Raw genomic sequence first — 27,627 nt, forward strand, 5'->3', positions numbered from 1 at the left:
AATGGGATAAGGTTTCAAAAACTACACAGCAGGAACGGCGGGACATAACAAGAGGGAACAAGAGGGCTGCGCTGTGCATGAACCTCTCACATCTGTCTGAGCCACAACTAGACTTGGAAATGGATGATCGAGTCCCACCCAATGAGCCAACACATGGTTCCATGGTGTAATGGTTAGCACTTTGGACTCTGAATCCAGGGATCCGAGTTCAAATCTCGGTGGGACCTGCAAGTTTTGAATATAATGTTGCCATAAACACAAGGTAATTTCTGGTCATCGGAGGTGTTCATGTTGTCCACCCGGTATACAGAGAAACATCTCTGAAAAGCAACAGCATAGCAGCAGTTGGGGTTGTTGCAATAAGGAAATATTCAGCAAATTTGTAATGTGTGTTTTGGCACATCCATATGATTTCTGATCAAAATAACGTATGTGACTACCTAAATGGAAAAGTGTCCTAAAATATGTTAATTCGCAGTATGAGTGCAATTAAAATCCGTTAAACTCATATTCATTCACATGTGAAGCATGGGAATGTAAAAATGGGTCAAGGGTACAAAAACTACACAGGAGGGACAAATGGACAGAACAAGAGGGCTGTGCTTTTCTTGAACTTCTTGAACCTCTCACATCTGTCTGAGCTACAACTAGACTTGGAAATGGATAATCGAGTCCCATCCAGCCGGTTAACACTTGGTTCCATGGTGTAATGGTTAGCACTCTGGACTCTGAATCTAGAGATCTGAGTTCAAATCACTGTGGGACCTGCAACTTTTGAATACAATGTTGACGTAAACACGGAAGGCAATTCCGCTTATCCGATGTGTCCATGTTGTCCAGCTGGTATACAGAGAAACATTTCTAAGAAGCAACACCGTGGTAACAGCTGGGGTTGTTGCAATAAGGAAATATTCAGCTAATTTGTAATACGTGTCTTGGCACATCCCTATTATTTCTGATCAAAAATAACGTATGTTACTGCCTGAAGAGAAGAGTATCTTAAAATATGATAATTCGGAGTATAAGTGCAATTAAAATCCGTTAAACCCATATTCATTCACATGTGAAGCATGTACATGTAAAATAGGATAAGGGTACAAAAAATAAACAAGAGGAACAGATGAACATAACAAGAGGGAACAAGAGGGCTGTGCTGTCCATGCACCTCTCACATCTGTATGAGCCACAACTAGACTTGGAAATGGATGATCGAGTCCCACCCAACTAGCTAACATGTGGTTCCATGGTATGATGGTTAGCACTCTGGACTCTGAATCCAGCGATCCGCGTTCAAAACTTGGTGGGACCTGCAAATTTTGAATATAATGTTGCCATAAACACAAGGTAATTTCCAATTATCGCAGGTGTCCAGTTGGTATACAGAGAAACATTTCTAAGAAGCAACAGCGTGGTATTAGTTGGGGTTGTTACAATAAGGAAATATTCAGAAAATTTGTAATACGTGTGTTGGCACAACCCTATTATTTCTGATCAAAAATAACGTATGTTACTGCCTGAAGAGAAGAGTATCTTAAAATATGATAATTCGGAGAATGAGGGCAATTAAAATCCGTTAAACTCATATTCATTCACATGTGAAGCATGGAAATATGAAAATGGGATAAGGGTACAAAAACTACACAGCAGGAACAGATGGACATAACAAGAAGGAACAAGAGGGCTGCGCTGTGCATGAACCTCTCACATCTGTCTGAGCCACAACTAGACTTGGAAATGGATGATCGAGTCCCACCCAACTAGCTAACATGTGGTTCCATGGTATAATGGTTAGCACTCTGGACTCTCAATCCAGCGATCCGAGTTCAAATCTCGATGGGACCTGCAAGTTTTGAATATAATGTTGCCATAAACACTGAAGGCAATTGCGCTTATCCGATGTGTCCATGTTGTGCAGCTGGTATACAGAGAAACATCTCTAAGAAGCAACACCGTGGTAACAGCTGGGGTTGTTGCAATAAGGAAATATTCAGCTAATTTGTAATACGTGTCTTGGCACATCCCTATGATTTCTGATCAAAAATAACGTATGTTACTACCTAAATAGAAAAGTATCCTAAAATGTGTTAATTTGGAGTATGAGTGCAATTAAAATCCGTTAAACTCATATTCATTCACATGTGAAGCATGTACATGTAAAAATAGGATAAGGGTACAAAAACTACACAAGAGGAACAGATGAACATAACAAGAGGGAACAAGAGGGCTGTGCTGTGCATGCACCTCTCACATCTGTCTGAGCCACAACTAGACTTGGAAATGGATGATCGAGTCCCACCCAACTAGCTAACATGTGGTTCCATGGTATAATGATTAGCACTTTGGACTCTGAATCCAGTGATCCGAGTTCAAAACTCGGTGGGACCTGCAAATTTTGAATATAATGTTGCCATAAACACAAGGTAATTTCCAATTATCGCAGGTGTCCAGTTGGTATACAGAGAAACATTTCTAAGAAGCAACAGCGTGGTATTAGTTGGGGTTGTTACAATAAGGAAATATTCAGCAAATTTGTAATACGTGTGTTGGCACAACCCTATTATTTCTGATCAAAAATAACGTATGTTACTGCCTGAAGAGAAGAGTATCTTAAAATATGATAATTCGGAGTATGAGTGCAATTAAAATCCGTTAAACTCATATTCATTCACATGTGAAGCATGGAAATATAAAAATGGGATAAGGGTACAAAAACTACACAGCAGGAACAGATGGATATAACAAGAGGGAACAAGAGGGCTGCGCTGTGCATGAACCTCTCACATCTGTCTGAGCCACAACTAGACTTGGAAATGGATGATCGAGTCCCACCCAACTAGCTAAGATGTGGTTCCATGGTATAATGGTTAGCACTCTGGACTCTGAATCCAGCGATCCGAGTTCAAATCTCGATGGGACCTGCAAGTTTTGAATATAATGTTGCCATAAACACTGAAGGCAATTGCGCTTATCCGATGTGTCCATGTTGTGCAGCTGGTATACAGAGAAACATCTCTAAGAAGCAACACCGTGGTAACAGCTGGGGTTGTTGCAATAAGGAAATATTCAGCTAATTTGTAATACGTGTCTTGGCACATCCCTATGATTTCTGATCAAAAATAACGTATGTTACTACCTAAATAGAAAAGTATCCTAAAATGTGTTAATTTGGAGTATGAGTGCAATTAAAATCCGTTAAACTCATATTCATTCACATGTGAAGCATGTACATGTAAAAATAGGATAAGGGTACAAAAACTACACAAGAGGAACAGATGAACATAACAAGAGGGAACAAGAGGGCTGTGCTGTGCATGCACCTCTCACATCTGTCTGAGCCACAACTAGACTTGGAAATGGATGATCGAGTCCCACCCAACTAGCTAACATGTGGTTCCATGGTATTATGATTAGCACTCTGGACTCTGAATCCAGCGATCCGAGTTCAAATCTCGGTGCGACCTGCAAGTTTTGAATATAATGTTGCCATAAACACAAGGTAATTTCCAATTATCGCAGGTGTCCAGTTGGTATACAGAGAAACATTTCTAAGAAGCAACAGCGTGGTATTAGTTGGGGTTGTTACAATAAGGAAATATTCAGCAAATTTGTAATACGTGTGTTGGCACAACCCTATTATTTCTGATCAAAAATAACGTATGTTACTGCCTGAAGAGAAGAGTATCTTAAAATATGATAATTCGGAGTATGAGTGCAATTAAAATCCGTTAAACTCATATTCATTCACATGTGAAGCATGGAAATGTAAAAATGGGTTAAGGGTACAAAAACTACACAGGAGGGACAAATGGACAGAACAACAGGGCTGTGCTTTTCTTGAACCTCTCACATCTGTCTGAGCCACAACTAGACTTGGAAATGGATGATCGAGTCCCACCCAACTAGTCAACACATGGTGAAATGGTTAGCACTCTGGACTCTGAATCCAGCGACCCGAGTTCAAATCTCGGTGGGACCTGCAAGTTTTGAATATAATGTTGCCATAAACACTGAAGGCAATTCCGCTTATCCGATGTGTCCATGTTGTGCAGCTGGTATACAGAGAAACATCTCTAAGAAGCAACACCGTGGTAACAGCTGGGGTTGTTGCAATAAGGAAATATTCAGCTAATTTGTAATACGTGTCTTGGCACATCCCTATGATTTCTGATCAAAAATAACGTATGTTACTACCTAAATAGAAAAGTATCCTAAAATGTGTTAATTTGGAGTATGAGTGCAATTAAAATCCGTTAAACTCATATTCATTCACATGTGAAGCATGTACATGTAAAAATAGGATAAGGGTACAAAAACTACACAAGAGGAACAGATGAACATAACAAGAGGGAACAAGAGGGCTGTGCTGTGCATGCACCTCTCACATCTGTCTGAGCCACAACTAGACTTGGAAATGGATGATCGAGTCCCACCCAACTAGCTAACATGTGGTTCCATGGTATAATGGTTAGCACGCTGGACTCTGAATCCAGCGATCCGAGTTCAAAACTTGGTGGGACCTGCAAATTTTGAATATAATGTTGCCATAAACACAAGGTAATTTCCAATTATCGCAGGTGTCCAGTTGGTATACAGAGAAACATTTCTAAGAAGCAACAGCGTGGTATTAGTTGGGGTTGTTACAATAAGGAAATATTCAGCAAATTTGTAATACGTGTGTTGGCACAACCCTATTATTTCTGATCAAAAATAACGTATGTTACTGCCTGAAGAGAAGAGTATCTTAAAATATGATAATTCGGAGTATGAGTGCAATTAAAATCCGTTAAACTCATATTCATTCACATGTGAAGCATGGAAATATAAAAATGGGATAAGGGTACAAAAACTACACAGCAGGAACAGATGGATATAACAAGAGGGAACAAGAGGGCTGCGCTGTGCATGAACCTCTCACATCTGTCTGAGCCACAACTAGACTTGGAAATGGATGATCGAGTCCCACCCAACTAGCTAAGATGTGGTTCCATGGTATAATGGTTAGCACTCTGGACTCTGAATCCAGCGATCCGAGTTCAAATCTCGATGGGACCTGCAAGTTTTGAATATAATGTTGCCATAAACACTGAAGGCAATTGCGCTTATCCGATGTGTCCATGTTGTGCAGCTGGTATACAGAGAAACATCTCTAAGAAGCAACACCGTGGTAACAGCTGGGGTTGTTGCAATAAGGAAATATTCAGCTAATTTGTAATACGTGTCTTGGCACATCCCTATGATTTCTGATCAAAAATAACGTATGTTACTACCTAAATAGAAAAGTATCCTAAAATGTGTTAATTTGGAGTATGAGTGCAATTAAAATCCGTTAAACTCATATTCATTCACATGTGAAGCATGTACATGTAAAAATAGGATAAGGGTACAAAAACTACACTAGAGGAACAGATGAACATAACAAGAGGGAACAAGAGGGCTGTGCTGTGCATGCACCTCTCACATCTGTCTGAGCCACAACTAGACTTGGAAATGGATGATCGAGTCCCACCCAACTAGCTAACATGTGGTTCCATGGTATTATGATTAGCACTCTGGACTCTGAATCCAGCGATCCGAGTTCAAAACTCGGTGGGACCTGCAAATTTTGAATATAATGTTGCCATAAACACAAGGTAATTTCCAATTATCGCAGGTGTCCAGTTGGTATACAGAGAAACATTTCTAAGAAGCAACAGCGTGGTATTAGTTGGGGTTGTTACAATAAGGAAATATTCAGCAAATTTGTAATACGTGTGTTGGCACAACCCTATTATTTCTGATCAAAAATAACGTATGTTACTGCCTGAAGAGAAGAGTATCTTAAAATATGATAATTCGGAGTATGAGTGCAATTAAAATCCGTTAAACTCATATTCATTCACATGTGAAGCATGGAAATGTAAAAATGGGTTAAGGGTACAAAAACTACACAGGAGGGACACATGGACAGAACAACAGGGCTGTGCTTTTCTTGAACCTCTCACATCTGTCTGAGCCACAACTAGACTTGGAAATGGATGATCGAGTCCCACCCAACTAGTCAACACATGGTGTAATGGTTAGCACTCTGGACTTTGAATCCACCGATCCGAGTTCAAATCTCGGTGGGACCTGCAAGTTTTGAATATAATGTTCCCATAAACACTGAAGGCAATTCCGCTTATCCGATGTGTCCATGTTGTGCAGCTGGTATACAGAGAAACATCTCTAAGAAGCAACAGCGTGGGAACAGTTGGGGTTGTTGCAATAAGGAAATATTCAGCTAATTTGTAATACGTGTCTTGGCACATCCCTATGATTTCTGATCAAAAATAACGTATGTTACTACCTAAATAGAAAAGTATCCTAAAATGTGTTAATTTGGAGTATGAGTGCAATTAAAATCCGTTAACTCATATTCATTCACATGTGAAGCATGTACATGTAAAAATAGGATAAGGGTACAAAAACTACACAAGAGGAACATATTAACATAACAAGAGGGAACAAGAGGGCTGTGCTGTGCATGCACCTCTCACATCTGTCTGAGCCACAACTAGACTTGGAAATGGATGATCGAGTCCCACCCAACTAGCTAACATGTGGTTCCATGGTATAATGGTTAGCACTCTGGACTCTGAATCCAGCGATCCGAGTTCAAAACTTGGTGGGACCTGCAAATTTTGAATATAATGTTGCCATAAACACAAGGTAATTTCCAATTATCGCAGGTGTCCAGTTGGTATACAGAGAAACATTTCTAAGAAGCAACAGCGTGGTATTAGTTGGGGTTGTTAAAATAAGGAAATATTCAGCAAATTTGTAATACGTGTGTTGGCACAACCCCATTATTTCTGATCAAAAATAACGTATGTTACTGCCTGAAGAGAAGAGTATCTTAAAATATGATAATTCGGAGTATGAGTGCAATTAAAATCCGTTAAACTCATATTCATTCACATGTGAAGCATGGAAATGTAAAAATGGGTTAAGGGTACAAAAACTACACAGGAGGGACAAATGGACAGAACAAGAGGGCTGTGCTGTGCATGCACCTCTCACATCTGTCTGAGCCACAACTAGACTTGGAAATGGATGATCGAGTCCCACCGAAACAGCCAACAAATGGTTCCATGGTATAATGGTTAGCACTCTGGACTCTGAATCCAGCGTTCCGAGTTCAGAACTCGGTGGGACCTGCAAATTTTGAATATAATGTTGCCATAAACACAAGGTAATTTCCAATTATCGCAGGTGTCCAGTTGGTATACAGAGAAACATTTCTAAGAAGCAACAGCGTGGTATTAGTTGGGGTTGTTACAATAAGGAAATATTCAGCAAATTTGTAATACGTGTGTTGGCACAACCCTATTATTTCTGATCAAAAATAACGTATGTTACTGCCTGAAGAGAAGAGTATCTTAAAATATGATAATTCGGAGTATGAGTGCAATTAAAATCCGTTAAACTCATATTCATTCATATGTGAAGCATGGAAATATAAAAATGGGATAAGGGTACAAAAACTACACAGCAGGAACAGATGGCCATAACAAGAGGGAACAAGAGGGCTGCGCTGTGCATGAACCTCTCACATCTGTCTGAGCCACAACTAGACTTGGAAATGGATGATATAGTCCCACCCAAGTAGCTAAGATGTGGTTCCATGGTATAATGGTTAGCACTTTGGACTCTGAATCCAGCGATCCGAGTTCAAATCTCGATGGGACCTGCAAGTTTTGAATATAATGTTGCCATAAACACTGAAGGCAATTGCGCTTATCCGATGTGTCCATGTTGTGCAGCTGGTATACAGAGAAACATCTCTAAGAAGCAACACCGTGGTAACAGCTGGGGTTGTTGCAATAAGGAAATATTCAGCTAATTTGTAATACCTGTCTTGGCACATCCCTATGATTTCTGATCAAAAATAACGTATGTTACGACCTAAATAGTAAAGTATCCTAAAATGTGTTAATTTGGAGTATGAGTGCAATTAAAATCCGTTAAACTCATATTCATTCACATGTGAAGCATGTACATGTAAAAATAGGATAAGGGTACAAAAACTACACAGCAGGAACAGATGGACATAACAAGAGGGAACAAGAGGGCTGTGCTGTGCATGAACCTCTCACATCTGTCTGAGCCACAACTAGACTTGGAAATGGATGATCGAGTCCCACCCAATGAGCCAACACATGGTTCCATGGTGTAATGGTTAGCACTTTGGACTCTGAATCCAGCGATCCGAGTTCAAATCTCGGTGGGACCTGCAAGTTTTGAATATAATGTTGCCATAAACACAAGGTAATTTCTGGTCATCGGAGGTGTTCATGTTGTCCACCCGGTATACAGAGAAACATCTCTGAAAAGCCACAGCATAGCAGCAGTTGGGGTTGTTGCAATAAGGAAATATTCAGCAAATTTGTAATGTGTGTTTTGGCACATCCATATGATTTCTGATCAAAATAACGTATGTGACTACCTAAATGGAAAAGTGTCCTAAAATATGTTAATTCGCAGTATGAGTGCAATTAAAATCCGTTAAACTCATATTCATTCACATGTGAAGCATGGGAATGTAAAAATGGGTCAAGGGTACAAAAACTACACAGGAGGGACAAATGGACAGAACAAGAGGGCTGTGCTTTTCTTGAACTTCTTGAACCTCTCACATCTGTCTGAGCTACAACTAGACTTGGAAATGGATAATCGAGTCCCATCCAGCCGGTTAACACTTGGTTCCATGGTGTAATGGTTAGCACTCTGGACTCTGAATCTAGAGATCTGAGTTCAAATCACTGTGGGACCTGCAACTTTTGAATACAATGTTGACGTAAACACTGAAGGCAATTCCGCTTATCCGATGTGTCCATGTTGTCCAGCTGGTATACAGAGAAACATTTCTAAGAAGCAACACCGTGGTAACAGCTGGGGTTGTTGCAATAAGGAAATATTCAGCTAATTTGTAATACGTGTCTTGGCACATCCCTATTATTTCTGATCAAAAATAACGTATGTTACTGCCTGAAGAGAAGAGTATCTTAAAATATGATAATTCGGAGTATGAGTGCAATTAAAATCCGTTAAACCCATATTCATTCACATGTGAAGCATGTACATGTAAAAATAGGATAAGGGTACAAAAACTACACAAGAGGAACAGATGAACATAACAAGAGGGAACAAGAGGGCTGTGCTGTCCATGCACCTCTCACATCTGTCTGAGCCACAACTAGACTTGAAAATGGATGATCGAGTCCCACCCAACTAGCTAACATGTGGTTCCATGGTATAATGGTTAGCACTCTGGACTCTGAATCCAGCGATCCGAGTTCAAAACTTGGTGGGACCTGCAAATTTTGAATATAATGTTGCCATAAACACAAGGTAATTTCCAATTATCGCAGGTGTCCAGTTGGTATACAGAGAAACATTTCTAAGAAGCAACAGCGTGGTATTAGTTGGGGTTGTTACAATAAGGAAATATTCAGCAAATTTGTAATACGTGTGTTGGCACAACCCTATTATTTCTGATCAAAAATAACGTATGTTACTGCCTGAAGAGAAGAGTATCTTAAAATATGATAATTCGGAGAATGAGGGCAATTAAAATCCGTTAAACTCATATTCATTCACATGTGAAGCATGGAAATATGAAAATGGGATAAGGGTACAAAAACTACACAGCAGGAACAGATGGACATAACAAGAGGGAACAAGAGGGCTGCGCTGTGCATGAACCTCTCACATCTGTCTGAGCCACAACTAGACTTGGAAATGGATGATCGAGTCCCACCCAACTAGCTAAGATGTGGTTCCATGGTATAATGGTTAGCACTCTGGACTCTCAATCCAGCGATCCGAGTTCAAATCTCGATGGGACCTGCAAGTTTTGAATATAATGTTGCCATAAACACTGAAGGCAATTGCGCTTATCCGATGTGTCCATGTTGTGCAGCTGGTATACAGAGAAACAACTCTAAGAAGCAACACCGTGGTAACAGCTGGGGTTGTTGCAATAAGGAAATATTTAGCTAATTTGTAATACGTGTCTTGGCACATCCCTATGATTTCTGATCAAAAATAACGTATGTTACTACCTAAATAGAAAAGTATCCTAAAATGTGTTAATTTGGAGTATGAGTGCAATTAAAATCCGTTAAACTCATATTCATTCACATGTGAAGCATGTACATGTAAAAATAGGATAAGGGTACAAAAACTACACAAGAGGAACAGATGAACATAACAAGAGGGAACAAGAGGGCTGTGCTGTGCATGCACCTCTCACATCTGTCTGAGCCACAACTAGACTTGGAAATGGATGATCGAGTCCCACCCAACTAGCTAACATGTGGTTCCATGGTATAATGATTAGCACTCTGGACTCTGAATCCAGCGATCCGAGTTCAAAACTCGGTGGGACCTGCAAATTTTGAATATAATGTTGCCATAAACACAAGGTAATTTCCAATTATCGCAGGTGTCCAGTTGGTATACAGAGAAACATTTCTAAGAAGCAACAGCGTGGTATTAGTTGGGGTTGTTACAATAAGGAAATATTCAGCAAATTTGTAATACGTGTGTTGGCACAACCCTATTATTTCTGATCAAAAATAACATATGTTACTGCCTGAAGAGAAGAGTATCTTAAAATATGATAATTCGGAGTATGAGTGCAATTAAAATCCATTAAACTCATATTCATTCACATGTGAAGCATGGAAATGTAAAAATGGGTTAAGGGTACAAAAACTACACAGGAGGGACAAATGGACAGAACAACAGGGCTGTGCTTTTCTTGAACCTCTCACATCTGTCTGAGCCACAACTAGACTTGGAAATGGATGATCGAGTCCCACCCAACTAGTCAACACATGGTGTAATGGTTAGCACTCTGGACTCTGAATCCAGCGATCCGAGTTCAAATCTCGGTGGGACCTGCAAGTTTTGAATATAATGTTGCCATAAACACTGAAGGCAATTCCGCTTATCCGATGTGTCCATGTTGTGCAGCTGGTATACAGAGAAACATCTCTAAGAAGCAACAGCGTGGGAACAGTTGGGGTTGTTGCAATAAGGAAATATTCAGCTAATTTGTAATACGTGTCTTGGCACATCCCTATGATTTCTGATCAAAAATAACGTATGTTACTACCTAAATAGAAAAGTATCCTAAAATGTGTTAATTTGGAGTATGAGTGCAATTAAAATCCGTTAACTCATATTCATTCACATGTGAAGCATGTACATGTAAAAATAGGATAAGGGTACAAAAACTACACAAGAGGAACAGATGAACATAACAAGAGGGAACAAGAGGGCTGTGCTGTGCATGCACCTCTCACATCTGTCTGAGCCACAACTAGACTTGGAAATGGATGATCGAGTCCCACCCAAACAGCCAACAAATGGTTCCATGGTATAATGGTTAGCACTCTGGACTCTGAATCCAGCCTTCCGAGTTCAGAACTCGGTGGGACCTGCAAATTTTGAATATAATGTTGCCATAAACACAAGGTAATTTCCAATTATCGCAGGTGTCCAGTTGGTATACAGAGAAACATTTCTAAGAAGCAACAGCGTGGTATTAGTTGGGGTTGTTACAATAAGGAAATATTCAGCAAATTTGTAATACGTGTGTTGGCACAACCCTATTATTTCTGATCAAAAATAACGTATGTTACTGCCTGAAGAGAAGAGTATCTTAAAATATGATAATTCGGAGTATGAGTGCAATTAAAATCCGTTAAACTCATATTCATTCATATGTGAAGCATGGAAATATAAAAATGGGATAAGGGTACAAAAACTACACAGCAGGAACAGATGGACATAACAAGAGGGAACAAGAGGGCTGCGCTGTGCATGAACCTCTCACATCTGTCTGAGCCACAACTAGACTTGGAAATGGATGATATAGTCCCACCCAACTAGCTAAGATGTGGTTCCATGGTATAATGGTTAGCACTCTGGACTCTGAATCCAGCGATCCGAGTTCAAATCTCGATGGGACCTGCAAGTTTTGAATATAATGTTGCCATAAACACTGAAGGCAATTGCGCTTATCCGATGTGTCCATGTTGTGCAGCTGGTATACAGAGAAACATCTCTAAGAAGCAACACCGTGGTAACAGCTGGGGTTGTTGCAATAAGGAAATATTCAGCTAATTTGTAATACGTGTCTTGGCACATCCCTATGATTTCTGATCAAAAATAACGTATGTTACTACCTAAATAGTAAAGTATCCTAAAATGTGTTAATTTGGAGTATGAGTGCAATTAAAATCCGTTAAACTCATATTCATTCACATGTGAAGCATGTACATGTAAAAATAGGATAAGGGTACAAAAACTACACAGCAGGAACAGATGGACATAACAAGAGGGAACAAGAGGGCTGTGCTGTGCATGAACCTCTCACATCTGTCTGAGCCACAACTGGACTTGGAAATCGATGATCGAGTCCCACCCAATGAGCCAACACATGGTTCCATGGTGTAATGGTTAGCACTTTGGACTCTGAATCCAGCGATCCGAGTTCAAATCTCGGTGGGACCTGAAAGTTTTGAATATAATGTTGCCATAAACACAAGGTAATTTCTGGTCATCGGAGGTGTTCATGTTGTCCACCCGGTATACAGAGAAACATCTCTGAAAAGCAACAGCATAGCAGCAGTTGGGGTTGTTGCAATAAGGAAATATTCAGCAAATTTGTAATGTGTGTTTTGGCACATCCATATGATTTCTGATCAAAAATAACGTATGTGACTACCTAAATGGAAAAGTGTCCTAAAATATGTTAATTCGCAGTATGAGTGCAATTAAAATCCGTTAAACTCATATTCATTCACATGTGAAGCATGGGAATGTAAAAATGGGTCAAGGGTACAAAAACTACACAGGAGGGACAAATGGACAGAACAAGAGGGCTGTGCTTTTCTTGAACTTCTTGAACCTCTCACATCTGTCTGAGCTACAACTAGACTTGGAAATGGATAATCGAGTCCCATCCAGCCGGTTAACACTTGGTTCCATGGTGTAATGGTTAGCACTCTGGACTCTGAATCCAGCGATCCGAGTTCAAATCTCGATGGGACCTGCAAGTTTTGAATATAATGTTGCCATAAACACTGAAGGCAGTTGCGCTTATCCGATGTGTCCATGTTGTGCAGCTGGTATACAGAGAAACATCTCTAAGAAGCAACACCGTGGTAACAGCTGGGGTTGTTGCAATAAGGAAATATTCAGCTAATTTGTAATACGTGTCTTGGCACATCCCTATGATTTCTGATCAAAAATAACGTATGTTACTACCTAAATAGAAAAGTATCCTAAAATGTGTTAATTTGGAGTATGAGTGCAATTAAAATCCGTTAAACTCATATTCATTCACATGTGAAGCATGTACATGTAAAAATAGGATAAGGGTACAAAAACTACACAAGAGGAACAGATGAACATAACAAGAGGGAACAAGAGGGCTGTGCTGTGCATGCACCTCTCACATCTGTCTGAGCCACAACTAGACTTGGAAATCGATGATCGAGTCCCACCCAACTAGCCAACACATGGTTCCATGGTATAATGGTTGGCACTCTGGACTCTGAATCCAGCGATCCGAGTTCAAAACTTGGTGGGACCTGCAAATTTTGAATATAATGTTGCCATAAACACAAGGTAATTTCCAATTATCGCAGGTGTCCAGTTGGTATACAGAGAAACATTTCTAAGAAGCAACAGCGTGGTATTAGTTGGGGTTGTTACAATAAGGAAATATTCAGCAAATTTGTAATACGTGTGTTGGCACAACCCTATTATTTCTGATCAAAAATAACGTATGTTACTGCCTAAAGAGAAGAGTATCTTAAAATATGATAATTCGGAGTATGAGTGCAATTAAAATCCGTTAAACTCATATTCGTTCACATGTGAAGCATGTACATGTAAAAATAGGATAAGGGTACAAAAACTACACAAGAGGAACAGATTAACATAACAAGAGGGAACAAGAGGGCTGTGCTGTGCATGCACCTCTCACATCTGTCTGAGCCAAAACTGGACTTGGAAATGCATGATCGAGTCCCACCCAACTACCCAACACATGGTTCCATGGTATAATGGTTAGCACTCTGGACTCTGAATCCAGTGATCCGAGTTCAAAACTCGTTGGGACCTGCAAATTTTGAATATAATGTTGCCATAAACACAAGGTAATTTCCAATTATCGCAGGTGTCCAGTTGGTATACAGAGAAACATTTCTAAGAAGCAACAGCGTGGTATTAGTTGGGGTTGTTACAATAAGGAAATATTCAGCAAATTTGTAATACGTGTGTTGGCACAACCCTATTATTTCTGATCAAAAATAACGTATGTTACTGCCTGAAGAGAAGAGTATCTTAAAATATGATAATTCGGAGTATGAGTGCAATTAAAATCCGTTAAACTCATATTCATTCACATGTGAAGCATGGAAATGTAAAAATGGGTTAAGGGTACAAAAACTACACAGGAGGGACAAATGGACAGAACAAGAGGGCTGTGCTTTTCTTGAACCTCTCACATCTGTCTGAGCCACAACTAGACTTGGAAATGGATGATCGAGTCCCACCCAACTAGTCAACACATGGTGTAATGGTTAGCACTCTGGACTCTGAATCCAGCGATCCGAGTTCAAATCTCGGTGGGACCTGCAAGTTTTGAATATAATGTTGCCATAAACACTGAAGGCAATTGCGCTTATCCGATGTGTCCATGTTGTGCAGCTGGTATACAGAGAAACATCTCTAAGAAGCAACAGCGTGGGAACAGTTGGGGTTGTTGCAATAAAGAAATATTCAGCTAATTTGTAATACGTGTCTGGGCACATCCCTATGATTTCTGATCAAAAACAACGTATGTTACTACCTAAAGAGTAAAGTATCCTAAAATATGTTAATTCGGAGAATGAGGGCAATTAAAATCCGTTAAACTCATATTCGTTCACATGTGAAGCATGTACATGTAAAAATAGGATAAGGGTACAAAAACTACACAAGAGGAACAGATGAACATAACAAGAGGGAACAAGAGGGCTGTGCTGTGCATGCACCTCTCACATCTGTCTGAGCCACAACTAGGCTTGGAAATGGATGATCGAGTCCCACCCAAATAGCCAACAAATGGTTCCATGGTATAATGGTTAGCACTCTGGACTCTGAATGCAGCGTTCCGACTTCTAAACTCGGTGGGACCTGCAAATTTTGAATATAATGTTGCCATAAACACAAGGTAATTTCCAATTATCGCAGGTGTCCAGTTGGTATACAGAGAAACATTTCTAAGAAGCAACAGCGTGGTATTATTTGGGGTTGTTACAATAAGGAAATATTCAGCAAATTTGTAATACGTGTGTTGGCACAACCCTATTATTTCTGATCAAAAATAACGTATGTTACTTCCTGAAGAGAAGAGTATCTTAAAATACGATAATTCGGAGTATGAGTGCAATTAAAATCCGTTAAACTCATATTCATTCACATGTGAAGCATGGAAATATAAAAATGGGATAAGGTTTCAAAAACTACACAGCAGGAACGGCGGGACATAACAAGAGGGAACAAGAGGGCTGCGCTGTGCATGAACCTCTCACATCTGTCTGAGCCACAACTAGACTTGGAAATGGATGATCGAGTCCCACCCAACTAGCCAACACATGGTTCCATGGTATAATGGTTAGCACTCTGGACTCTGAATCCAGCGTTCCGAGTTCAATACTCGGTGGGACCTGCACATTTTGAATATAATGTTGCCATAAACACAAGGTAATTTCCAATTATCGCAGGTGTCCAGTTGGTATACAGAGAACCATTTCTAAGAAGCAACAGCGTGTTATTAGTTGGGGTTGTTACAATAAGGAAATATTCAGCAAATTTGTAATACGTGTGTTGGCACAACCCTATTATTTCTGATCAAAAATAACGTATGTTACTGCCTGAAGAGATGAGTATCTTAAAATATGATAATTCGGAGTAAAAGTGCAATTAAAATCCGTTAAACTCATATTCATTCACATGTGAAGCATGGAAATATAAAAATGGGATAAGGGTACAGAAACTACACAGCAGGAACAGATGGACATAACAAGAGGGAACAAGAGGGCTGCGCTGTGCATGAACCTCTCACATCTGTCTGAGCCACAACTAGACTTGGAAATGGATGATCGAGTCCCACCCAAATAACTACCATGTGGTTCCATGGTATAATGGTTAGCACTCTGGACTCTGAATCCAGTGATCCGAGTTCAAATCTCGATGGGACCTGCAAGTTTTGAATATAATGTTGCCATAAACACAAGGTAATTTCTGGTCATCGGAGGTGTTCATGTTGTCCACCTGGTATACAGAGAAACATCTCTGAAAAGCAACAGCATAGCAGCAGTTGGGGTTGTTGCAATAAGGAAATATTCAGCAAATTTGTAATACGTGTGTTGGCACAACCCTATTATTTCTGATCAAAAATAACGTATGTTACTGCCTGAAGAGAAGAGTATCTTAAAATATGATAATTCGGAGAATGAGGGCAATTAAAATCCGTTAAACTCATATTCATTCACATGTGAAGCATGGAAATGTAAAAATAGGATAAGGGTACAAAAACTACACAAGAGGAACAGATGAACATAACAAGAGGGAACAAGAGGGCTGTGCTGTGCATGCACCTCTCACATCTGTCTGAGCCACAACTAGACTTGGAAATGGATGATCGAGTCCCACCCAACTAGCTAACATGTGGTTCCATGGTATAATGGTTAGCACTCTGGACTCTGAATCCAGCGATCCGAGTTCAAAACTTGGTGGGACCTGAAAATTTTGAATATAATGTTGCCATAAACACAAGGTAATTTCCAATTATCGCAGGTGTCCAGTTGGTATACAGAGAAACATTTCTAAGAAGCAACAGCGTGGTATTAGTTGGGGTTGTTACAATAAGGAAATATTCAGCAAATTTGTAATACGTGTGTTGGCACAACCCTATTATTTCTGATCAAAAATAACGTATGTTACTGCCTGAAGAGAAGAGTATGTTAAAATATGATAATTCGGAGTATGAGTGCAATTAAAATCCGTTAAACTCATATTCATTCACATGTGAAGCATGGAAATATAAAAATGGGATAAGGGTACAAAAACTACACAGCAGGAACAGATGGACATAACAAGAGGGAACAAGAGGACTGTGCTGTGAATGAACCTCTCACATCTGTCTGAGCCACAACTAGACTTGGAAATGGATGATCGAGAACAAACCAACACATGGTTCCATGGTGTAATGGTTAGCACTTTGGACTCTGAATCCAGCGATCCGAGTTCAAATCTCGGTGGGACCTGCAAGTTTTGAATATAATGTTGCCATAAACACAAGGTAATTTCTGGTCATCGGAGGTGTTCATGTTGTCCACCTGGTATACAGAGAAACATCTCTGAAAAGCAACAGCATAGCAGCAGTTGGGGTTGTTGCAATAAAGAAATATTCAGCAAATTTGTAATGTGTGTTTTGGCACATCCATATGATTTCTGATCAAAAATAACGTATGTGACTACCTAAATGGAAAAGTGTCCTAAAATATGTTAATTCGCAGTATGAGTGCAATTAAAATCCGTTAAACTCATATTCATTCACATGTGAAGCTTGGGAATGTAAAAATGGGTTAAGGGTACAAAAACTACACAGGAGGGACAAATGGACGGAACAAGAGGGCTGTGCTTTTCTTGAACTTCTTGAACCTCTCACATCTGTCTGAGCTACAACTAGACTTGGAAATGGATAATCGAGTCCCATCCAGCCGGTTAACACTTGGTTCCATGGTGTAATGGTTAGCACTCTGGACTCTGAATCCAGAGATCTGAGTTCAAATCACTGTGGGACCTGCAAGTTTTGAATACAATGTTGCCGTAAACACTGAAGGCAATTCCGCTTATCCGATGTGTCCATGTTGTCCAGCTGGTATACAGAGAAACATTTCTAAGAAGCAACAGCGTGGTATTAGTTGGGGTTGTTACAATAAGGAAATATTCAGCAAATTTGTAATACGTGTGTTGGCACAACCCTATTATTTCTGATCAAAAATAACGTATGTTACTGCCTGAAGAGAAGAGTATCTTAAAATATGATAATTCGGAGTATGAGTGCAATTAAAATCCGTTAAACTCATATTCATTCACATGTGAAGCATGGAAATATAAAAATGGGATAAGGGTACAAAAACTACACAGCAGGAACAGATGGACATAACAAGAGGGAACAAGAGGGCTGCGCTGTGCATGAACCTCTCACATCTGTCTGAGCCACAACTAGACTTGGAAATGGATGATCGAGTCCCACCCAACTAGCTAACATGTGGTTCCATGGTATAATGGTTAGCACTCTGGACTCTGAATCCAGTGATCCGAGTTCAAATCTCGATGGGACCTGCAAGTTTTGAATACAATGTTGCCGTAAACACTGAAGGCAATTCCGCTTATCCGATGTGTCCATGTTGTCCAGCTGGTATACAGAGAAACATCTCTAAGAAGCAACAGCGTGGGAACAGTTGGGGTTGTTGCAATAAGGAAATATTCAGCTAATTTGTAATACGTGTCTTGGCACATCCCTATGATTTCTGATCAAAAATAACGTATGTTACTACCTAAATAGAAAAGTATCCTAAAATATGTTAATTCGGAGTATGAGTGCCATTAAAATCCGTTAAACTCATATTCATTCACATGTGAAGCATGTACATGTAAAAATAGGATAAGGGTACAAAAACTACACAAGAGGAACAGATGAACATAACAAGAGGGAACAAGAGGGCTGTGTTGTGCATGAACCTCTCACATCTGTCTGAGCCACAACTAGACTTGGAAATCGATGATCGAGTCCCACCCAACTAGGCAACACATGGTTCCGTGGTATAATGGTTAGCACTCTAGACTCTGAATCCAGCAATCCGAGTTCAAAACTCGGTGGGACCTGCACATTTTGAATATAATGTTGCCATAAACACAAGGTAATTTCTGGTCATCGGAGGTGTTCATGTTGTCCACCTGGTATACAGAGAAACATCTCTGAAAAGCAACAGCATAGCAGCAGTTGGGGTTGTTGCAATAAGGAAATATTCAGCAAATTTGTAATACGTGTGTTGGCACAACCCTATTATTTCTAATCAAAAATAACGTATGTTACTGCCTGAAGAGAAGAGTATCTTAAAATATGATAATTCGGAGTATGAGTGCAATTAAAATCCGTTAAACTCATATTCATTCACATGTGAAGCATGGAAATGTAAAAATGGGTTAAGGGTACAAAAACTACACAGGAGGGACAAATGGACAGAACAACAGGGCTGTGCTTTTCTTGAACCTCTCACATCTGTCTGAGCCACAACTAGACTTGGAAATGGATGATCGAGTCCAACCCAACTAGTCAACACATGGTGTAATGGTTAGCACTCTGGACTCTGAATCCAGCGATCCGAGTTCAAATCTCGGTGGGACCTGCAAGTTTTGAATATAATGTTGCCATAAACACTGAAGGCAATTCCGCTTATCCGATGTGTCCATGTTGTGCAGCTGGTATACAGAGAAACATCTCTAAGAAGCAACAGCGTGGGAACAGTTGGGGTTGTTGCAATAAGGAAATATTCAGCAAATTTGTAATACGTGTGTTGGCACAACCCTATTATTTCTGATCAAAAATAACGTATGTTACTGCCTGAAGAGAAGAGTATCTTAAAATATGATAATTCGGAGTATGAGTGCAATTAAAATCCGTTAAACTCATATTCATTCACATGTGAAGCATGGAAATGTAAAAATAGGATAAGGGTACAAAAACTACACAAGAGGAACAGATGAACATAACAAGAGGGAACAAGAGGGCTGTGCTGTGCATGCACCTCTCACATCTGTCTGAGCCACAACTAGACTTGGAAATGGATGATCGAGTCCCACCCAACTAGCTAACATGTGGTTCCATGGTATAATGGTTAGCACTCTGCACTCTGATTCCAGCGATCCGAGTTCTAAACTTGGTGGGACCTGCAAATTTTGAATATAATGTTGCCATAAACACAAGGTAATTTCCAATTATCGCAGGTGTCCAGTTGGTATACAGAGAAACATTTCTAAGAAGCAACAGCGTGGTATTAGTTGGGGTTGTTACAATAAGGAAATATTCAGCAAATTTGTAATACGTGTGTTGGCACAACCCTATTATTTCTGATCAAAAATAACGTATGTTACTGCCTGAAGAGAAGAGTATCTTAAAATATGATAATTCGGAGTATGAGTGCAATTAAAATCCGTTAAACTCATATTCATTCACATGTGAAGCATGGAAATATAAAAATGGGATAAGGGTACAAAAACTACACAGCAGGAACAGATGGACATAACAAGAGGGAACAAGAGGGCTGCGCTGTGCATGAACCTCTCACATCTGTCTGAGCCACAACTAGACTTGGAAATGGATGATCGAGTCCCACCCAACTAGCTAAGATGTGGTTCCATGGTATAATGGTTAGCACTCTGGACTCTGAATCCAGCGATCCGAGTTCAAATCTCGATGGGACCTGCAAGTTTTGAATATAATGTTGCCATAAACACTGAAGGCAATTGCGCTTATCCGATGTGTCCATGTTGTGCAGCTGGTATACAGAGAAACATCTCTAAGAAGCAACACCGTGGTAACAGCTGGGGTTGTTGCAATAAGGAAATATTCAGCTAATTTGTAATACGTGTCTTGGCACATCCCTATGATTTCTGATCAAAAATAACGTATGTTACTACCTAAATAGAAAAGTATCCTAAAATGTGTTAATTTGGAGTATGAGTGCAATTAAAATCCGTTAAACTCATATTCATTCACATGTGAAGCATGTACATGTAAAAATAGGATAAGGGTACAAAAACTACACAAGAGGAACAGATGAACATAACAAGAGGGAACATGAGGGCTGTGCTGTGCATGCACCTCTCACATCTGTCTGAGCCACAACTAGACTTGGAAATGGATGATCGAGTCCCACCCAACTAGCCAACACATGGTTCCATGGTATAATGGTTAGCACTCTGGACTCCAACACCAGCGATCCGAGTTCAAATCTCGGTGCGACCTGCAAGGTTTGAATATAATGTTGCCATAAACACAAGGTAATTTCCAATTATCGCAGGTGTCCAGTTGGTATACAGAGAAACATTTCTAAGAAGCAACAGCGTGGTATTAGTTGGGGTTGTTACAATAAGGAAATATTCAGCAAATTTGTAATACGTGTGTTGGCACAACCCTATTATTTCTGATCAAAAATAACGTATGTTACTGCCTGAAGAGAAGAGTATCTTAAAATATGATAATTCGGAGTATGAGTGCAATTAAAATCCGTTAAACTCATATTCATTCACATGTGAAGCATGGAAATGTAAAAATGGGTTAAGGGTACAAAAACTACACAGGAGGGACAAATGGACAGAACAACAGGGCCGTGCTTTTCTTGAACCTCTCACATCTGTCTGAGCCACAACTAGACTTGGAAATGGATGATCGAGTCCCACCCAACTAGTCAACACATGGTGTAATGGTTAGCACTCTGGACTCTGAATCCAGCGACCCGAGTTCAAATCTCGGTGGGACCTGCAAGTTTTGAATATAATGTTGCCATAAACACTGAAGGCAATTGCGCTTATCCGATGTGTCCATGTTGTGCAGCTGGTATACAGAGAAACATCTCTAAGAAGCAACACCGTGGTAACAGCTGGGGTTGTTGCAATAAGGAAATATTCAGCTAATTTGTAATACGTGTCTTGGCACATCCCTATGATTTCTGATCAAAAATAACGTATGTTACTACCTAAATAGAAAAGTATCCTAAAATGTGTTAATTTGGAGTATGAGTGCAATTAAAATCCGTTAAACTCATATTCATTCACATGTGAAGCATGTACATGTAAAAATAGGATAAGGGTACAAAAACTACACAAGAGGAACAGATGAACATAACAAGAGGGAACAAGAGGGCTGTGCTGTGCATGCACCTCTCACATCTGTCTGAGCCACAACTAGACTTGGAAATGGATGATCGAGTCCCACCCAACTAGCTAACATGTGGTTCCATGGTATTATGATTAGCACTCTGGACTCTGAATCCAGCGATCCGAGTTCAAAACTCGGTGGGACCTGCAAATTTTGAATATAATGTTGCCATAAACACAAGGTAATTTCCAATTATCGCAGGTGTCCAGTTGGTATACAGAGAAACATTTCTAAGAAGCAACAGCGTGGTATTAGTTGGGGTTGTTACAATAAGGAAATATTCAGCAAATTTGTAATACGTGTGTTGGCACAACCCTATTATTTCTGATCAAAAATAACGTATGTTACTGCCTGAAGAGAAGAGTATCTTAAAATATGATAATTCGGAGTATGAGTGCAATTAAAATCCGTTAAACTCATATTCATTCACATGTGAAGCATGGAAATGTAAAAATGGGTTAAGGGTACAAAAACTACACAGGAGGGACAAATGGACAGAACAACAGGGCTGTGCTTTTCTTGAACCTCTCACATCTGTCTGAGCCACAACTAGACTTGGAAATGGATGATCGAGTCCCACCCAACTAGTCAACACATGGTGTAATGGTTAGCACTCTGGACTTTGAATCCACCCATCCGAGTTCAAATCTCGGTGGGACCTGCAAGTTTTGAATATAATGTTGCCATAAACACTGAAGGCAATTCCGCTTATCCGATGTGTCCATGTTGTGCAGCTGGTATACAGAGAAACATCTCTAAGAAGCAACAGCGTGGGAACAGTTGGGGTTGTTGCAATAAGGAAATATTCAGCTAATTTGTAATACGTGTCTTGGCACATCCCTATGATTTCTGATCAAAAATAACGTATGTTACTACCTAAATAGAAAAGTATCCTAAAATGTGTTAATTTGGAGTATGAGTGCAATTAAAATCCGTTAACTCATATTCATTCACATGTGAAGCATGTACATGTAAAAATAGGATAAGGGTACAAAAACTACACAAGAGGAACAGATTAACATAACAAGAGGGAACAAGAGGGCTGTGCTGTGCATGCACCTCTCACATCTGTCTGAGCCACAACTAGACTTGGAAATGGATGATCGAGTCCCACCCAACTAGCTAACATGTGGTTCCATGGTATAATGGTTAGCACTCTGGACTCTGAATCCAGCGATCCGAGTTCAAAACTTGGTGGGACCTGCAAATTTTGAATATAATGTTGCCATAAACACAAGGTAATTTCCAATTATCGCAGGTGTCCAGTTGGTATACAGAGAAACATTTCTAAGAAGCAACAGCGTGTTATTAGTTGGGGTTGTTAAAATAAGGAAATATTCAGCAAATTTGTAATACGTGTGTTGGCACAACCCCATTATTTCTGATCAAAAATAACGTATGTTACTGCCTGAAGAGAAGAGTATCTTAAAATATGATAATTCGGAGTATGAGTGCAATTAAAATCGTTAAACTCATATTCATTCACATGTGAAGCATGGAAATGTAAAAATGGGTTAAGGGTACAAAAACTACACAGGAGGGACAAATGGACAGAACAAGAGGGCTGTGCTGTGCATGCACCTCTCACATCTGTCTGAGCCACAACTAGACTTGGAAATGGATGATCGAGTCCCACCCAAACAGCCAACAAATGGTTCCATGGTATAATGGTTAGCACTCTGGACTCTGAATCCAGCCTTCCGAGTTCAGAACTCGGTGGGACCTGCAAATTTTGAATATAATGTTGCCATAAACACAAGGTAATTTCCAATTATCGCAGGTGTCCAGTTGGTATACAGAGAAACATTTCTAAGAAGCAACAGCGTGGTATTAGTTGGGGTTGTTACAATAAGGAAATATTCAGCAAATTTGTAATACGTGTGTTGGCACAACCCTATTATTTCTGATCAAAAATAACGTATGTTACTGCCTGAAGAGAAGAGTATCTTAAAATATGATAATTCGGAGTATGAGTGCAATTAAAATCCGTTAAACTCATATTCATTCATATGTGAAGCATGGAAATATAAAAATGGGATAAGGGTACAAAAACTACACAGCAGGAACAGATGGACATAACAAGAGGGAACAAGAGGGCTGCGCTGTGCATGAACCTCTCACATCTGTCTGAGCCACAACTAGACTTGGAAATGGATGATATAGTCCCACCCAACTAGCTAAGATGTGGTTCCATGGTATAATGGTTAGCACTTTGGACTCTGAATCCAGCGATCCGAGTTCAAATCTCGATGGGACCTGCAAGTTTTGAATATAATGTTGCCATAAACACTGAAGGCAATTGCGCTTATCCGATGTGTCCATGTTGTGCAGCTGGTATACAGAGAAACATCTCTAAGAAGCAACACCGTGGTAACAGCTGGGGTTGTTGCAATAAGGAAATATTCAGCTAATTTGTAATACCTGTCTTGGCACATCCCTATGATTTCTGATCAAAAATAACGTATGTTACGACCTAAATAGTAAAGTATCCTAAAATGTGTTAATTTGGAGTATGAGTGCAATTAAAATCCGTTAAACTCATATTCATTCACATGTGAAGCATGTACATGTAAAAATAGGATAAGGGTACAAAAACTACACAGCAGGAACAGATGGACATAACAAGAGGGAACAAGAGGGCTGTGCTGTGCATGAACCTCTCACATCTGTCTGAGCCACAACTAGACTTGGAAATGGATGATCGAGTCCCACCCAACTAGCTAACATGTGGTTCCATGGTATAATGGTTAGCACTCTGGACTCTGAATCCAGCGATCCGAGTTCAAAACTTGGTGGGACCTGCAAATTTTGAATATAATGTTGCCATAAACACAAGGTAATTTCCAATTATCGCAGGTGTCCAGTTGGTATACAGAGAAACATTTCTAAGAAGCAACAGCGTGGTATTAGTTGGGGTTGTTAAAATAAGGAAATATTCAGCAAATTTGTAATACGTGTGTTGGCACAACCCCATTATTTCTGATCAAAAATAACGTATGTTACTGCCTGAAGAGAAGAGTATCTTAAAATATGATAATTCGGAGTATGAGTGCAATTAAAATCGTTAAACTCATATTCATTCACATGTGAAGCATGGAAATGTAAAAATGGGTTAAGGGTACAAAAACTACACAGGAGGGACAAATGGACAGAACAAGAGGGCTGTGCTGTGCATGCACCTCTCACATCTGTCTGAGCCACAACTAGACTTGGAAATGGATGATCGAGTCCCACCCAAACAGCCAACAAATGGTTCCATGGTATAATGGTTAGCACTCTGGACTCTGAATCCAGCCTTCCGAGTTCAGAACTCGGTGGGACCTGCAAATTTTGAATATAATGTTGCCATAAACACAAGGTAATTTCCAATTATCGCAGGTGTCCAGTTGGTATACAGAGAAACATTTCTAAGAAGCAACAGCGTGGTATTAGTTGGGGTTGTTACAATAAGGAAATATTCAGCAAATTTGTAATACGTGTGTTGGCACAACCCTATTATTTCTGATCAAAAATAACGTATGTTACTGCCTGAAGAGAAGAGTATCTTAAAATATGATAATTCGGAGTATGAGTGCAATTAAAATCCGTTAAACTCATATTCATTCATATGTGAAGCATGGAAATATAAAAATGGGATAAGGGTACAAAAACTACACAGCAGGAACAGATGGACATAACAAGAGGGAACAAGAGGGCTGCGCTGTGCATGAACCTCTCACATCTGTCTGAGCCACAACTAGACTTGGAAATGGATGATATAGTCCCACCCAACTAGCTAAGATGTGGTTCCATGGTATAATGGTTAGCACTTTGGACTCTGAATCCAGCGATCCGAGTTCAAATCTCGATGGGACCTGCAAGTTTTGAATATAATGTTGCCATAAACACTGAAGGCAATTGCGCTTATCCGATGTGTCCATGTTGTGCAGCTGGTATACAGAGAAACATCTCTAAGAAGCAACACCGTGGTAACAGCTGGGGTTGTTGCAATAAGGAAATATTCAGCTAATTTGTAATACCTGTCTTGGCACATCCCTATGATTTCTGATCAAAAATAACGTATGTTACGACCTAAATAGTAAAGTATCCTAAAATGTGTTAATTTGGAGTATGAGTGCAATTAAAATCCGTTAAACTCATATTCATTCACATGTGAAGCATGTACATGTAAAAATAGGATAAGGGTACAAAAACTACACAGCAGGAACAGATGGACATAACAAGAGGGAACAAGAGGGCTGTGCTGTGCATGAACCTCTCACATCTGTCTGAGCCACAACTAGACTTGGAAATGGATGATCGAGTCCCACCCAATGAGCCAACACATGGTTCCATGGTGTAATGGTTAGCACTTTGGACTCTGAATCCAGCGATCCGAGTTCAAATCTCGGTGGGACCTGCAAGTTTTGAATATAATGTTGCCATAAACACAAGGTAATTTCTGGTCATCGGAGGTGTTCATGTTGTCCACCCGGTATACAGAGAAACATCTCTGAAAAGCAACAGCATAGCAGCAGTTGGGGTTGTTGCAATAAGGAAATATTCAGCAAATTTGTAATGTGTGTTTTGGCACATCCATATGATTTCTGATCAAAATAACGTATGTGACTACCTAAATGGAAAAGTGTCCTAAAATATGTTAATTCGCAGTATGAGTGCAATTAAAATCCGTTAAACTCATATTCATTCACATGTGAAGCATGGGAATGTAAAAATGGGTCAAGGGTACAAAAACTACACAGGAGGGACAAATGGACAGAACAAGAGGGCTGTGCTTTTCTTGAACTTCTTGAACCTCTCACATCTGTCTGAGCTACAACTAGACTTGGAAATGGATAATCGAGTCCCATCCAGCCGGTTAACACTTGGTTCCATGGTGTAATGGTTAGCACTCTGGACTCTGAATCTAGAGATCTGAGTTCAAATCACTGTGGGACCTGCAACTTTTGAATACAATGTTGACGTAAACACTGAAGGCAATTCCGCTTATCCGATGTGTCCATGTTGTCCAGCTGGTATACAGAGAAACATTTCTAAGAAGCAACACCGTGGTAACAGCTGGGGTTGTTGCAATAAGGAAATATTCAGCTAATTTGTAATACGTGTCTTGGCACATCCCTATTATTTCTGATCAAAAATAACGTATGTTACTGCCTGAAGAGAAGAGTATCTTAAAATATCATAATTCGGAGTATGAGTGCAATTAAAATCCGTTAAACCCATATTCATTCACATGTGAAGCATGTACATGTAAAAATAGGATAAGGGTACAAAAACTACACAAGAGGAACAGATGAACATAACAAGAGGGAACAAGAGGGCTGTGCTGTCCATGCACCTCTCACATCTGTCTGAGCCACAACTAGACTTGGAAATGGATGATCGAGTCCCACCCAACTAGCTAACATGTGGTTCCATGGTATAATGGTTAGCACTCTGGACTCTGAATCCAGCGATCCGAGTTCAAAACTTGGTGGGACCTGCAAATTTTGAATATAATGTTGCCATAAACACAAGGTAATTTCCAATTATCGCAGGTGTCCAGTTGGTATACAGAGAAACATTTCTAAGAAGCAACAGCGTGGTATTAGTTG

General features: G+C 39.8%; 9 non-coding genes across 9 annotated transcripts; all 9 read left to right on the forward strand.

Moving 5' to 3' along the window:
- Positions 1–155: 155 nt before the first annotated feature.
- trnaq-cug (transfer RNA glutamine (anticodon CUG)) lies at positions 156–227 on the forward strand. The gene has a single exon. It is a non-coding gene; the product is annotated as a tRNA-Gln (tRNA).
- Positions 228–8,179: 7,952 nt separating this feature from the next.
- On the forward strand, positions 8,180–8,251 carry trnaq-cug (transfer RNA glutamine (anticodon CUG)). The gene has a single exon. It is a non-coding gene; the product is annotated as a tRNA-Gln (tRNA).
- Positions 8,252–12,471: 4,220 nt separating this feature from the next.
- On the forward strand, positions 12,472–12,543 carry trnaq-cug (transfer RNA glutamine (anticodon CUG)). The gene has a single exon. It is a non-coding gene; the product is annotated as a tRNA-Gln (tRNA).
- Positions 12,544–13,012: 469 nt separating this feature from the next.
- trnaq-cug (transfer RNA glutamine (anticodon CUG)) lies at positions 13,013–13,084 on the forward strand. The gene has a single exon. It is a non-coding gene; the product is annotated as a tRNA-Gln (tRNA).
- Positions 13,085–15,679: 2,595 nt separating this feature from the next.
- On the forward strand, positions 15,680–15,751 carry trnaq-cug (transfer RNA glutamine (anticodon CUG)). Its single transcript has one exon. It is a non-coding gene; the product is annotated as a tRNA-Gln (tRNA).
- A 461-nt stretch (positions 15,752–16,212) lies between these two features.
- On the forward strand, positions 16,213–16,284 carry trnaq-cug (transfer RNA glutamine (anticodon CUG)). Its single transcript has one exon. It is a non-coding gene; the product is annotated as a tRNA-Gln (tRNA).
- Positions 16,285–17,279: 995 nt separating this feature from the next.
- On the forward strand, positions 17,280–17,351 carry trnaq-cug (transfer RNA glutamine (anticodon CUG)). The gene has a single exon. It is a non-coding gene; the product is annotated as a tRNA-Gln (tRNA).
- A 1,012-nt stretch (positions 17,352–18,363) lies between these two features.
- On the forward strand, positions 18,364–18,435 carry trnaq-cug (transfer RNA glutamine (anticodon CUG)). Its single transcript has one exon. It is a non-coding gene; the product is annotated as a tRNA-Gln (tRNA).
- A 7,925-nt stretch (positions 18,436–26,360) lies between these two features.
- trnaq-cug (transfer RNA glutamine (anticodon CUG)) lies at positions 26,361–26,432 on the forward strand. Its single transcript has one exon. It is a non-coding gene; the product is annotated as a tRNA-Gln (tRNA).
- Positions 26,433–27,627: the final 1,195 nt, after the last annotated feature.

This window comes from Lampris incognitus, chromosome 1 (assembly GCF_029633865.1).
Source record: "Lampris incognitus isolate fLamInc1 chromosome 1, fLamInc1.hap2, whole genome shotgun sequence".
NCBI classification, from domain to species: Eukaryota; Metazoa; Chordata; class Actinopteri; order Lampriformes; family Lampridae; genus Lampris; species Lampris incognitus.